Source organism: Glycine max, chromosome 17, assembly GCF_000004515.6.
Source record: "Glycine max cultivar Williams 82 chromosome 17, Glycine_max_v4.0, whole genome shotgun sequence".
Lineage (NCBI taxonomy): Eukaryota > Viridiplantae > Streptophyta > Magnoliopsida > Fabales > Fabaceae > Glycine > Glycine max.
The window spans coordinates 27516005-27530872 of NC_038253.2; the positions used below are offsets into that span (position 1 = coordinate 27516005).

At 32.5% G+C, this 14868-nt stretch overlaps 1 long non-coding RNA gene across 6 annotated transcripts; it reads right to left on the bottom strand.

The window, feature by feature from the left end:
* On the bottom strand, positions 1-11458 carry LOC100804111 (uncharacterized). 6 transcript variants are annotated; one of them, XR_005889257.1, is made up of 6 exons: positions 10509-11458; positions 8649-10364; positions 5908-6328; positions 5747-5847; positions 3566-3647; positions 1-38 (listed from the first exon to the last, which is right to left on the bottom strand). It is a non-coding gene; the product is annotated as an uncharacterized lncRNA (long non-coding RNA). The 6 variants fall into 6 exon arrangements; XR_001385659.3 differs by lacking the exon at positions 3566-3647 and having other exon boundaries at positions 8649-8690; positions 10255-10364; positions 10509-11456; XR_005889259.1 differs by lacking the exon at positions 3566-3647 and having other exon boundaries at positions 5908-6082; positions 6143-6328; positions 10509-11456.
* Between the last annotated feature and the right edge of the window lie 3410 nt (positions 11459-14868).

Below are 14868 nucleotides of genomic sequence, written 5' to 3' on the forward strand. Positions count from 1 at the left end.
GGAGGAGGAGGAGTGGAGGCAAGTGGAGAACCCATGATCTTTTATACAATAACATACAAAATAGGATTAATGAAAAGAGGATCAATCATAAGTTTTTTTTTGGAAGGCAAAAGTATAATATTATTAAACAAAACCCCACCACAGAAGAAGACAAGACAAATTAACCAAAGGACTCCGAAAGATTGGTAGTTGTGCTTTTTAATTGTGATTTGGGGCAACCATGTTATAAAAAGTCTATTACATGTAATCAACAGTCAACGTATGCTTGATGGAATATAAATACTATATCTTCAAAAATACACATGTACATGGCATCCTTAGGACTTCATCCAGCTTATGTGTTTCATCATCCACCACCCTTTTGTTCTCTACCTTCTCACGTTTGTTGTTGTTAAACCCATATTTATGCTTTCTTCCCTTCATGTCTTGTTTTATCACAACTTTACCCGAATTTCCTATCTTCAGCACAGTTGAATCTCTTGTCTTATTCTCCAATGACACACTTTGATGACCTGTATCTCTTTTCTTCGTATGTTCTAGTGGTTCAGCTTCAGAATGCATAGAGCAATCAAAATTTTCCTGTGATCACCAAAGGCTTCTGCATCGGCGTTGACACTCTCTACCTTCTTTGGTTTATGCTTCTGTGTTGCATTCCGTGCTTCCTCCTTATAATTCTCAGATTTATTGGAGGTCTCACTAGAAGGATCAGCACCAATCCGTGCCTGTTCCTCCTCTACCAGCTCAATATCTTTCGTTTCACCTTTGCTTTTGTAAACTACACTGTAATTTACAAAACAAAAGTTGAAAGGAAAGATATTGAGCTGGTAGACGAGGAAGAAGCACAGATTGGTGCTGATTGTTCTAGTGCAACCTCTAATAAATTTGAGATTTATAACGAGGAAGCACGGAATGCAGCACAAAAGCATAAACCAAAGAGGGTGGAGAGTGTCAATGCTGATGCAGAAGCCTTTGGTGATCACTGGAAAATTTAGATTGCTTTATGCATTCTGAAGCTGAAACACTAGAACATACGAAGAAAAGAGATATATATAGGCCATCAAAGTGTGTCATTGGAGAATAAGACAGGAGATTCAACTGTGCTGAAGATAGGCAATTCGGCTAAAGTTGTGATAAAACAAGACATGAAGGGATGAAAGCATAAATATGGGTTTAACAACAATAAACGTAAGAATAAAATGACTTGTTTAGATGTTATTCCTTCTGGTTCGAGTAATAATAACCATGACAATTCTCTCCATGTTTTCATCCCTCTTATTACTAGCTTTTTTGAATTCTTTAGTTCCTGAATGTACAACCTTCAAATTGTTGTTCATTGTAAACAGCACAAAGTGGACCTTGTCTGTCTCCAAGAAACCAAAAGGGAGAAATTTAATAAAAGTATTTGCCAGGCCATTTGGGGGGACTCGACTGCCCATTAGGATTATGTTCTTTCTGTGCAGGCTGCTGGTGGCCTATTATGTTTGTGGAATAACTCCATTTTTGAGGTGGATAGGAGAGAGAAAGGTAGAAGTTTTTTAATGCTTGAAAGGACATGTATTAGTAATAATCAGAGGATGATGATTGTCAATGTCTATGCTCCCTGTGATCTGGTTGGGAAGAAAGCTTTATGGGATGATCTGAGGCAGTTGAAGGCCTCTAATCCTAGTGGATTGTGGTGTTTTCTTGGGGACTTCAATAGCATTAGAAGTTCTAAGGAAAGAATCAGCTTATCTCAAAGAAGGGCCGATCCATATGATATTTCAGCTTTTAATCAGTGGATTTCTGATATGGAGCTTCAGGAAATTAAATGTGCTGGGAACAGTTTTACATGGATCAGGCCTAATGGTTGTGTGAAAAGCAGGCTTGATAAATTCTCTCATCTCAAATATGGGTGATTTTAATCATGATAGTTGGGGGTGGAACCTCAGGTTGAGGAGGAATTTATTTGATCATGAAAGTGATTTAGCTATGCAATTTATGGAGGAAATCTGTTCTATTCCTATACAGAGGCATATTAAAGACTCTATGATGTGGTTGGCTGAAACCCATGGTCAATACACTACTAAATCAGCTTACAGTTTATGCATTAACCCTAGTACAACAAGTTCAAATGGGAAGATCTATAAGACAATTTGGAAGTTGAAAATCCCCCCTCAGGCAATGGTTTTCTATTGGAGGCTTCTTAAAAATAGACTCCCCACCAAGGAAAATCTTCTAAGAAGAAACATCAATATGCAGGAAGATAATTGCCCTCTGTGTGGAAGTGTACAGGAGGATGTGGGTCACTTATTTTTCAATTGTAATTTGACAAGAGGTTTGTGGTGGGAAGCCATGAGATGGATTCGGGTAGCAGGTCCCCTTCCAATCACACCTAAGTGCCACTTTATTCAATTCTGTGAAGGCTTTGCGGAACTTGTGAATCATAATACAAGGTGTGGGTGGTGGATTGCCTTAACTAGCTCTATATGGCAGCATAGGAACCAAACTGATTTTCCAAGGAAAACCTTTTGATCCCTATAAAGTCATGGATCATGCTATCTTCTTAGTTTGGTCCTGGCTGAAGGCTAAAGAAAAAGATTTCAATATCAGCTTCAACCATTGGTCTTCCAATATATCGAATTCCTTTGGATAGTTTGACTGGGCTTTCATACTATTGTTATATTAGGGTGGGTTGTTATTTTGGAGGGCAGCACTTAGGTGCCTTGTAATCTCTTTTTCTGGTACCACTGGTACTGGTTTGCCTATTAATAATATATATATATATATATATATATATATATATATATATATATATATATATATATATATATATATATTGCCTTCAAAAAAAAAACAAGCTTTAACAACTACCAAAACCAGTTGTATGCCATTCCCCTTAAGGTGTTGCTGTCATGCATACTTTCCCAAAAACACTATAGTACAGCAAATGTCCCTCCACAAGACACGTCATCAAAACCCGTTTCCTCTTTGGTTAGCCATCTGAACCATAAACAACGATATACACTATAGTACTAGCTGATAACACGTAGATAGACAGATAGCAATCAACCTTGAACAAAACCATAGAAATACATATATGCCCAGCTAAATACCTTAAGAATATTACTTCATTTTCTGGCAGATTTTCTTGTTCCATCTCATTGAAAACCTTGATTGCTTCTTGTCCTTGACCATGAAATCCATAAGTAGAAGCAATCATTGAGTTCCACAACTCAAGGGATTGTGTGGCAGCCTATTATAAGGAAGTTTGAAGCCAAACTTGCAAAATGGAAGCAAAGAAGCCTATCTATGGGGGGCAGAATCACTCTCATTAATTCAGTTTTATCAGCCTTATCTAGTGGCGATACTATCTATGGGGGGCAAAATGGAAGCAAAGAAGCCTATCTATTGTGTGGCTGGGGGATAATTTAACTCTACAAGCATAATATCCTACTTTGTATTTAATAAGCAATTAGAAGACCTTTCTATTTCTATTTTTTACACATTTAAAACTCAAACATATAATATATAAAATATATAACAAACTAACAAAGATAAAGACAAAAAAAAGGAAATATAAACTCACCTCACTTGCTGCTGCTGCCCATCATTTCACTCTCACAACAAATAGGAATCATGTACATGCATGGACGGATCCACATAAAGCTCTAAGGAGATGATTGCTCCCATTAAGATATTTTTTGTAGTTAAATATATTTAATAAAAAAATTACTCCCATAAAAAAAATCAAAATGAATGGTTTCAAGACATGATCGGTTGCTAAATTAAGCAACTAACATGAGAGTACAAAGCCATGCTGCTCCAATAATATATATGAGATGCAAAATGGGAAAATTTAACAACTACAATGGAAATCTTTGTATGCAAGGAAAATGAATCAGACAACACACAAGTGGCTTGACACGGGTGGAAAGAGATGGTGGCAAGTGAAAACTTTGGCACTCAACATAGACTGTATATAGACTGAAAATACAGTTTGATTTTTGATTTTTGATTTTTTATTTATACTTTTCCTGATTGAAAATTGAAATCAACCCAAACTTTAAATGATGGTGAGCCTAAACATTTCCACTAAACCGGTGGCAGTCTTTATCAGCACCAAGTAACGTGTCTAGTGTGAAAGGCTAAGAAAAAAAAATACAACAATTATATAAGAGTGATGGTGCTAGATGTTGGATTAAAGCCTTGAATGGTCAAAATAACATTATTGTATCAACGAGATGTGACATTTTCTAGAAAATACCCTGTTACTTTAGAAAATAGTGTTTCAAATAACAAAAGAGAATTAAGAAGAGTGATGTTATTATTATTTTTTATAATATCCTCATACTAGCTAGTTCTTTTAATATTTTATAAAAAATTAATTAATTAATTAATTTTTTATCTTAAAAATACACAAAAAAACATTACTTGATTTATGTAGTAAAAAAAAGGAGGAGATTAATATTCTGCAATATGCCTAAGGTGGCAGGATAACCCTCATCAATTTTGTCTTAACAGCCCTCCCTATTTACCTTCTCTTTTTTTTAGAATCCCTAAAAAAGAGGTGCATAAGGTAGTTTCTATTCAGAGGAATTTTTTGTGGGGTGGAGGTTCTGAGGCAGCCATGATACAGTGGGTCAATTGGGATATTGTTTGTCTTCCCAAGAACAAAGGGGGGCTTGGGATTAAAGATATGTCCAAGTTTAATGAGGCCTTGATTGGTAAATGGGGATGGGACTTGGCAAATAACCAGAATCAGCTTTGTGCTAGACTCTTGATGTCCAAATATATATGGTGGGTGGAATGCTTTATGTTATGGTAGAAACAGTGTAGACTTCTCCCCTTGGTGGAAGGATCTAAGAGTTGTTTTCCAGCAGCAACATAGTATCAGTCTCATCAATAATATGAGGTGGAAGGTGGGTGATGGGGTCCGGATTAGGTTTTGGAAGGATAAATGGAGAGTAGGAGACTTAACCCTACAAGACAAATACCCAGTATTGTACCAAGTGAGTACTCAGCAGAACCACTCCATAAACTCAATGGGCCTCTTATATATGAATATAATTATATTTGCTGAGCAAAAAAAAAATCTATAGTAGTTGTGTTTGGCAGGATTTGCCTTTGTATCTATTTGCTATTTTCAGTACATCTAGTACTGAACTATTATTAATATAATTAATTTTTGCTGTGCAAAAAAAAAAACAGACCAACTTTGGAACAGGATTCTGGTTTCTAAATACAATGGTTGGAGGGGTTTGGGTTAGGGGCCTAGAAAGCTATACTTCTCTACTTGGTGGGCTGACTTAAGGGTCATCATAATGGAAAGGAAAAACATGCATTCCTGAGTCTAAATTAGCTCTGTCTGGTACTTTATCTATTCTAATATAAATTATCTTTGCTTTCCAAAAAAAAAACATGCATTCCAAGCATCATCATAGCTCAAACCACTACACTCTTTATTAGACAAGGCACCACACTGGACAGGAGAATGGGACCCCATTTTGAAATCCCTCCAGCATGTCTCATAGCACTTGTAAGCAACTATAATGACTTAGTATCGTCTTAGTCTAATTTAAATCTCCAAATTCACAGAAACATGAACGGGTAACAAAACATATTGTTTGGAAAAATAATCATATTGCCTAGTCTCAGCTTACTCAAATATCAATCATATTAGTTAGTCTAACTAGGGTTTCGAAACATCACAACAGAGACAGACCATTGAACAATGGATTTTCATCATTAACATACAACAGAGACATACCTTCGATGGCTTCCCTGGGAGTCTTAAAGCCAAGCACAATGGACTTCCAAAATCGAGTCCCACCCTTTCCGGGACTCGATTTTTTCCTAGTTTTCTTCGACCTGCGAAAGTGAGCAAATGTTCAAACGAGGAACGCCTAATGTTAAAACCAAAGGACGTACCTCAAAAGATAAGTGCTAGACACGAACTCCACAAACACGAACTCGACAATGTGGTTGCAGTCACGGAAGCGCAGCCCAGTTTGTGACAAACACCAACTCAGGCAGAAGGAGAAACAACAAGAACGCCCTGGGAGTACTCTTTCTGGGACTCTTTCCTTTCCTAGTTTTCTTCGACCTGCGAAAGTGAGCAAATTTTAAAACGACGAACGCCTAATGTTAAAACGAAAGGACGTACCTCAATCGATAAGTGGCAGAGACGATCTCCACAAACACGATCTCCACAATGTGGTTGCAGTCACAGAAGCGTAGGCCAGTTTGAGACAAAGACGAACTCAGGTAGAAGGAGAAAGAAGAAGAACGATAGGGTTCAAGCGCGCGGGTTGTGCAATTTCAGATTTTTAATATATAATGATAACAACATCTGTTTTTTTAAAAATAACCGATGTTAACATCAACTACGTAACATCAGTTTTCTTAAAACCGATGTTAACATCGACTCGATAACATCGGTTTTTACAAAACCGATGTTAACAATGGCATACTAACATCGGTTTCAGAAAAACCGATGTTAAACTAAGTCTACTTATTTACAAAAATGCCATCGCGCTTTTGCTAACATCAGTTTTGTGAATAACCGATGTTAACCGTCCGATGTTATATCTAAAAATTGTAGTAGTGAAGGGAGAGGAAGAGAAAAACATGAAATTTTGTGCTCTAAAAGAACTCTGAAATCTGAAGTTTAATTTTCAAATGATCAAAGTTGGAAAAATGCACACACATAGCCTCTATTTATAGCCTAAGTGTCACACAAAATTGGAGGGAAATTTGAATTTCTATTCAAATTTCACTTGAATTTGAAATTGAATTTATGGAGCCAAAATTTCACTAATTATGATTAGTGAATTTCATATATGGTTCAGTCCACTAATCCAAGATCAAGTCCAAGATTCTCCACTTAGTGTGCTTAGGTGTCATGAGGCATGTAAAGCATGAAGGACATGCACAAAGTGTGACTATATGATGTGGTAATGGGGTGTAGCAAGCAAATGCACACCTCCCCCTCTAAAATTTAATTGGATTGGGCTTCTCCCAATTCAATTAAATTTATTTCTCAACACACACATCAAATATTCACTTAATGCATGTGAAATTACAAAATCATCCTGGATACAAAAATTAGTTTAGGTGCCCTAAAATACAAGGATTGGAAAATCCTACATTTCTAGGGTACCCTACCTACATTATGGAGCCCTAAATACAAGGCCCAAAATTAATGAAACCTTAATCTAATATGTACAAAGATAAGTGAGCTCACACTTTAGCCCATAGGTCCGAAATCTACCCTAAGGCTCATGAGAACCCTAGGGCCTTCTCTTGCATCTTTGGCCCAATCTTCTTGGAGTCTTCTATCCAATGCCCTTGAGGGATAGGATTTCATCACATGAGCAAGAGGCTCCAAGAGGACAAGGCTAGAGCTGTTGAAGAAGACCCTAGAATTTTCATAAACCTCAGGGTATATTTCTGAGCCCATGGACCAAGGTTGGGTCCACTTTTCTCTATAAATATTAGAATAAGTTATTTTTTTCTTTTAGGCTTTTAGTGTACCCAACAAATTAAGGGAACCCTACCCTACAAGTTAAGAGTATCCTAATAATATAGAGTTTTAGCCTTGTATTTTAGGACATTTTGAGTAGTCTTTGTAGTAGGGACTTTTTTTTGCATGTTCGTGTATTTTGGCATGGGCGTGAGCTTAGCTATTAGAGGGATGTGTGTAGTTTTCCCCCCTTTGGCATATTCTTGGAATATTCCTTTGGCATATTCTTGTGGCATATTCATTTCTCATGTGCTACACTCACACCTTTCATTCTTATGGCATCTAAAGATAATATGCTAAGATGCCTTTGGCATATCTTTAGAATATTCCTTTTAGATTCACGTGAAATGAAAATAAATTCGCAACTTTGATGAGCGAAAAACTTGTGAGGAACACTTCAAAATTCAACTTCTCTCCCCCCAAGGGCATTGAATAGAAGACTCTAATAAGATTGGACCAGAGATGTAAGAGAAGGTCCTAGGGTTCTCATGAGCCTTAGGGTAGATTTTGGGTCCATGAACTAAGTATGAGCACTTATCTTTGTACATATTAGATTAGGATTTCATTATTTTTGGGTCTTGTATTTAGGGTTCCATAATGTAGGTAGGATACCCTAGAAATGTAGAATTTTTCAGCCCTTGTATTTTAAGGCACCTAGACTAGTTTTTGTATTAGGGGTAGTTTTGTAATTTTACATGCATTAAGTGCACTATTTGATGTGCGTGTGTGTTAGGAGATAAATTTAATTGAATTGGGAGAAGCTCGATCCAATTAAATTTTGGACCATCTTAAGGGAGAGGTGAACATTTGCTAGCTACACCTCATTGCCACATCATATAGTCACACTTTATGCATGTCTTTCATGCTTTCCATGTCTTATGACACCTAAGCACACTTAGAATAACATTCAGTTTTGACCCTGAAACAATGTTTACTTGTTAAATGGAAAAGATTTTCATTTTCGAGTTCAATCTCCTAACCAATGCATGTTATCAGTTGCCAATCAAATTAATCAACGATAATATATATAACAACAAATTTTAGCCAGAGGGATATAAAAGTACTCCTTCCTGTTCCCTCCATAAAAAAAGAAAGAAAGAAAAGTAATGGCAATTAGAAGTTGAAGAACTAATTAGTTCATGATTACCCTTTTCTGGAAGTATTCAATTTCAGCTAGTAGCATCTCATGCTGTTGTAGTTAGAGAGAAAAAGACAAAAAAGGAACATGAAAAATATTAGCAAATGGACAGCTAAAAGATTAAATCATATTATCATTCAATACATAATCATTTTGATGCAAGAAAGGAAAATTGTGAGAAAATGTGAGTTTATATGTGTGTAATTTATTTTTCTTTATACGTTTGTTATAAAACTCGTTAGACAATACATATTTAAAAAGAACCAAAACAATCATTTTTTTCTAATGGGAAAATCTCAATTAAAAGGTAGAACTAGCTTTAGCTTTAGAAATACCAAATTATGTCACGTGTAAATTAGTTCATCATATCGAGAAGAGACTGCATTGTTTGTTATTTTGTTTGACTGTAGTATTTGTATATGAGAATTAATTATGAATAAGCAACTTTTGCATTAAAAAATATTTACACTTCGGAAGAGTTGGATTGCATGTAGGGGTTTTAATTCATAACCACAAATAATATTTTTTATTAGTAAACTATATACTAGGATATTTAATTAAGTTCATGATATCTTTCAACAGAATCAATATAAATAAGATAAACTATAAACTAAATTTTGTCCATCGAACTCTTATATTTTGAAGTCAATTAATGCAAAGGAACTTGTAGAGGATAAAGGTACAATCATCTGGACATATTGAAACTCTTATATTTTAAGTTCTTGGAATTTAGTAATGAGTGCTTTTAATGCATATATTAGTTAAAAATTTATTTTAGAAACTACAAAAACAAAAACATTTGGTATTCTGAAAACTAAAAAAGAAATAGAAGTACGTATTTAATAGAAAGTACTTCCTTTTAAAGTAATTAAGAAGTACTGTAATAAAGAATATTAAACTTAATTAAACCTTAATTACTAGTTAGCATAAACCCTAAGTTTCTTTACAAGTTAAATAAAATTGCTTCAAATTAGGGATAGAAGATAGAACACTAATTTGTTTATTTATCCCTATTTTCTTAAAATCTTATAAAGGGGTGTCCTAGTTAGTTCACTGGCACATACACATTTTAATTTCCTAGATCTACACAGACCGACCAAGAATTAACGGCAACTTATTGTAGTAAAGTAATCATTAATTTCCTAGTTCCTCAACTCGCTCACACACAAAACTTGGTTATCCAGATCTCCATATTTCCCCAATTCTTCATATACAACCCTATTAAATAAGGACATGGTTAAAAACTCGAACAGGGTGAACAAGAAAAACAGAAGCATGCCAAAAGCTAGTATGCTATATCACACCGTCACAAACTAAACAAGTGTTTGCCATATGCAAGAATTAATGGCAACTTATAGTTGGATAACTGCCAACAAACCTCCAAGATGCATATTTCCAACCATCCCTCCGATACTACTTCATGCAAAACTAAATTCCAAAATTCCAATTAAAAGAAGGCAAATCTATCTAACAAACTCTTTCATCTCCTTCACGACACTTTCTCATAGAATAATAATCAGCAGTAATCAATTTAAACAGAAATTATGTCAGTTAAAAAGTAGGACATATAGTTAAAAAATGTGCCAACAAATTAAATGAATTCCAAGAAACATACTGAGTGAAGTCAGCAACCAAGTTTATTGTTATATTTGGTTTCCAATATGAAGCCCACTCCACAGGACCATCATCATTAGAATCATCATCATCTTCAGATTCATCAACCACCTAACACAACCAAAAGAGAACAATATAGAGATCATCATAATAAAGATCTTCAGTTTCAGTACCATAATAAAGATCTTGAACTCAAGCAAAAGTACCATAATAACAATTTCACATAAGTTAATTATAAAAGGTTGTTGTATCTACCATTTGATATTCTTTTATATGTAGATTTTATGAAACACATGCCAATTTTCGAAATCCTAATCTCACATTTTCTTTCTACATTATTAATTTTCTCACTTGTTATGTATTCTTTTTTTATTGTAATATAGTACTATTTTATATATTTCCCTCTTTCGAACAAAAGATTATGTTTCAGGGGTGTAAAGAAACTGGCTTTCGATCATTATCTCCAGGTACGTCATGTCCAGCTTCATCTTATTAGTTGTTTTTATTTCTTGGTCGTTCTCTTAATTAGTTTTCAATCTGAATTACTAATATAATATATAGAGAGAATGACGTAAGATCAATTTAAATTATTGCAAAACCATAGCTTTCAAATGAATTTGAATATGACCTTAATTAAGTAACGTTACGTAGCACAATTGTCTAGTCGGGATTGTCATGTATAGCTTTTAGCTTATTAAAAATTACCTATGCATCTCCAAGGTCTAATTTGTTTTGTAGCATTAGAGTCAAATAATTCATAGCATGGTTTATTTTGTGATATTATACTATGTACTTTATTAATGTGTATGAATTCGGTAGTCCTCCGACGAGAGTTAAACACTAATTTTTTGATGTTTTCCTTTTTTCATATACATCATCATGAGGATTAGGAATTGAACTCCTAATTTATATAAAAGCAAATCTAGTTTATGACTTGTATAGATCAGTTCTCTTGATACCCTTGGTATATTTGTTAGCCATTATAATCATAGTCTTGAATCAAGTTAGGAAATCACTAGCTTATAGTTATCTGCCTTTTCTTTAAGGTTGAAGGGTATCATTTATATAAAAATAAGAAAAGTGTTATTCTAGAGTAAAAGTTTTGTAAAAATTTCTTAAGGGGTTTTCTAGACTATCAATTATAGGAAACAACAGGATCTTAAAACCTATGGTTCTCACAAACTATCAATAAACAACAATAGATAATGATGTGTACCTTTCTCCATAGGAATACTTGTACCTTTCTCCATAGGAACTTCTCTCCAGTGCACTTTGATTTCCCTGAAAGATGAGAGAAATAAGATTTCACTTAGGCCTTTCTTTTCTTCCTCTCTCCGTTCGTGATGGCTATGGGTGAGAGGGAACACTTTCAAGTCAGGAATGGGACCTTATTTCACGTTAGTGGGTATTAAGCCCCTTTTATAACCACTACTCCCATCAAGTAGCAGTTAGTTCTAGAAACTTTTCCTATTAAGCCTAATTACAATTTAGCCCTTAATTGTTAATTATTTACTTATTAGTCCCTACATAAGTCACATGTCTCTCACATGAGACATTAATTCTTACATTCTCCCACTTGGCTCATGTGACATTAATAAACATTATGGACTAAATAAATAAATAGATTAACTAACATAATGCGCATTAAAAATTGACTAAATTGTTCTATACATTGGGTACATCATAATTTCATGATTAAGAATAGGAACCAATTCGAGTCATGGCGGTTGTACATCATCTAATCGACATAGTCCCTTCCATGTACTACAAATTAGTCTTCTCCTTAACATGACCATTAGTTAGGAGTATATAATTGGTCCAACATAATGTCTTCATTCAAGACAAAACCTGTTAACATTACTCGAACACAAAACATGCATGTAAACATAGAGAACAGATAATCAGAAACATATCATAATTGAGCTCAAAGTGTCAGCAAAATTACATAAGGTAAATTACACTTAATGATCATCAATAACAATAATGCCCATACTTTCAACATGTTCTATAATGTCTTGGGCAATAATCTTTTATTCAAAGGGTCAACTATCATAAGGTTTGTGCTAATATGTTCTATTAACACTCTTTGTTTCTGAACTTCTTCCTTCACGACAAAGTACCTCAATTTCATATGCTTAGCACCCTTAGAGTACTTGTCGTTCTTACAAAAATATTGATGCGGAGTTATCACAATACATTTTTCAGCGGCCTAGCAATACTGTCGACAATTCCAAGCCCTGAAATAAAGTTCCGCAGCCAATTAGCCTGAATTGTAGCCTCAAAACATACTACAAATTCAGCTCTCAGATGCAACAACAACTGATGCATACAACATTACTTTCATTTGTTTTCGTTCCATATCATTTCTAGGACATTGTGCGAGACTAACACTATTAGAAAATATGATTTCTACATCGGTTATTTATGACTTTTAACATCGGTTTTTGAACCGATGTTGAAAGTACCAACGTTGATAGTATTATCGTTAACATCGGTTTTTAAAAACCGATGTTGCTAATATGAATTACACCCAAAAAATGTATATTAATGTTGAAAGTTAACATCGGTTTTTTACAAAAAAACCGATGTTAATGTAAGTTAACATCGGTTTTCTGTACGAGACGAAGCTTGTAGGGTTAGGAACGGCGGAAAAGGAAAGAGAGAGAGTCAAGTCACTGGGAAGTGACTTTATTCTAAAATTCGTGTGATATGAGCCTTCGCATTCGCCTAGAACACACGACCAAACTTGGAATGGGCACCAGGCCCAACCAAGTAAGCCCAATTCTGTTCAAACATTCTAGTTCCGGGTGTTGCTAGGAGCACCCATAATTTTTTTGCTGGGACATCCAACAACATACTGAAAGAATAAAAATCTTTTTCAAAACAACTTAGTTAAAATTTTAAAATTAATTTTTAACATGTTTTATTTTAAAACCTTAATATAATTAATTTGACACAAAAAATTATAAGAAAAGTTTGAAGACTTTCACAAGTCAAATATTTGTTCAAATATTAAAATTAAAATTTTAAAAAATATAGACTGAAAATAATTAATCTGAAATACTTTTTCTTTGTTTCTTCTTTCCTAAATGAGTATTAAAATATATTTAATTGAGTATTAAAATAACTTTTGACAAAAAAAATTCATCACTATTTAAATATAATTCTTTTTCATTGTTTCTTCTTTCCTAAATAATTTTTTTTATTAAATTTATTAACAAAAAATTCACATAATTAACAAATGAGGTTAAAAATAAAAAAAATGACAAATATAATAAAAATAAATTACATGTGGATTGTAATTAACTCTAAATTTAAAGACTTAAAACGTAATTTTCGTGTCATGAAAATATTTTTATTTTTGTTCTGAAAATTTTGTTTAAAAATAATGAAAATATCATTTTTTTTAAATCTTACAAATATATGAGATAACTATAATTATTTAAATTAAACCACTGTAATATATATTTTCACTAAATAAAATTAATATATACAAATATTTTAATTTACTTTAAATTTAAAGATAATACGATAATATAAATATAGTAGGATTTTATAGAATTTTTAAACAATATTCTCCATTTACCTTTTTAAGAAGAAAAAAACTAATTTTTTATTTTTATAATAAGTAAATAAAAATATATTAATAAAAGATTTTAATTTTTTTATGATATAATTGTTTTAACCAACATTCTATAAAAATTCTATAAAAGTTAAACTCTATTATTAAAAACAGTTTTTTTATATTTTCAAATTAACTAATATCAAATAATTTATATAAATGTGTGTTATATTTAATTGATAATAATGAAATAATAAAATTAAAATTAAAAAATTCATTTCAAAAACTTAGTTTAATTTTTAAATGCTTACCTTTTGAATTTATTATTGTTTATTAATTATTTTATTTTTTAATTAAAATATAATTAATAACGCAATATATGATTTTTTTTAAAAATATATAAATAATTAAAAAAAAGTTTATATTAACATCAGTTATTTGAAAAATAATTTTCTATCAAATTTATTAAAAGCAATTTTCTATCTATGTAACGTTCCACGGGTTAAGTTACATTAATTATCCACTTTCGACAAAATTAAAATTTATTATTAATATATTTGAAAAAAAAAATTAAATTAAAAGCAATTTTCTATCTATGTAACGTTCCACGGGTTAAGTGGCATTAATTATCCACTTTCGACAAACTTGGCTAGTTAATTTATTATGTTTTCTTGAGAGAAAAAAATAATAATTTTTCTTTCCTATTTATGTAAGTGCCAACACTATTAATTTGTGTAAGAAAAAGAAGAATAGAAATATGACCATCTTTGATTAAAACAATCAGAAGAAATATAATATATGTAAAAAAATCAAAAGAAATATAATTTTTTATTTTTATAATAATTAAATAAAAATATATTAATAATAAATTTTAATTTTTTTACAATATAATTATTTTTACCAACATTCTATAAAAATTCTATAAAAGTTAAACTCTATTATTAAAAACAGTTTTTTTTCAAATTAACTAATATCAAATAATTTATAGAAATGTGTGTTATATTTAAATGATAGTCATGAAATAATAAAATTAAAATTACGTAATTCATTTTA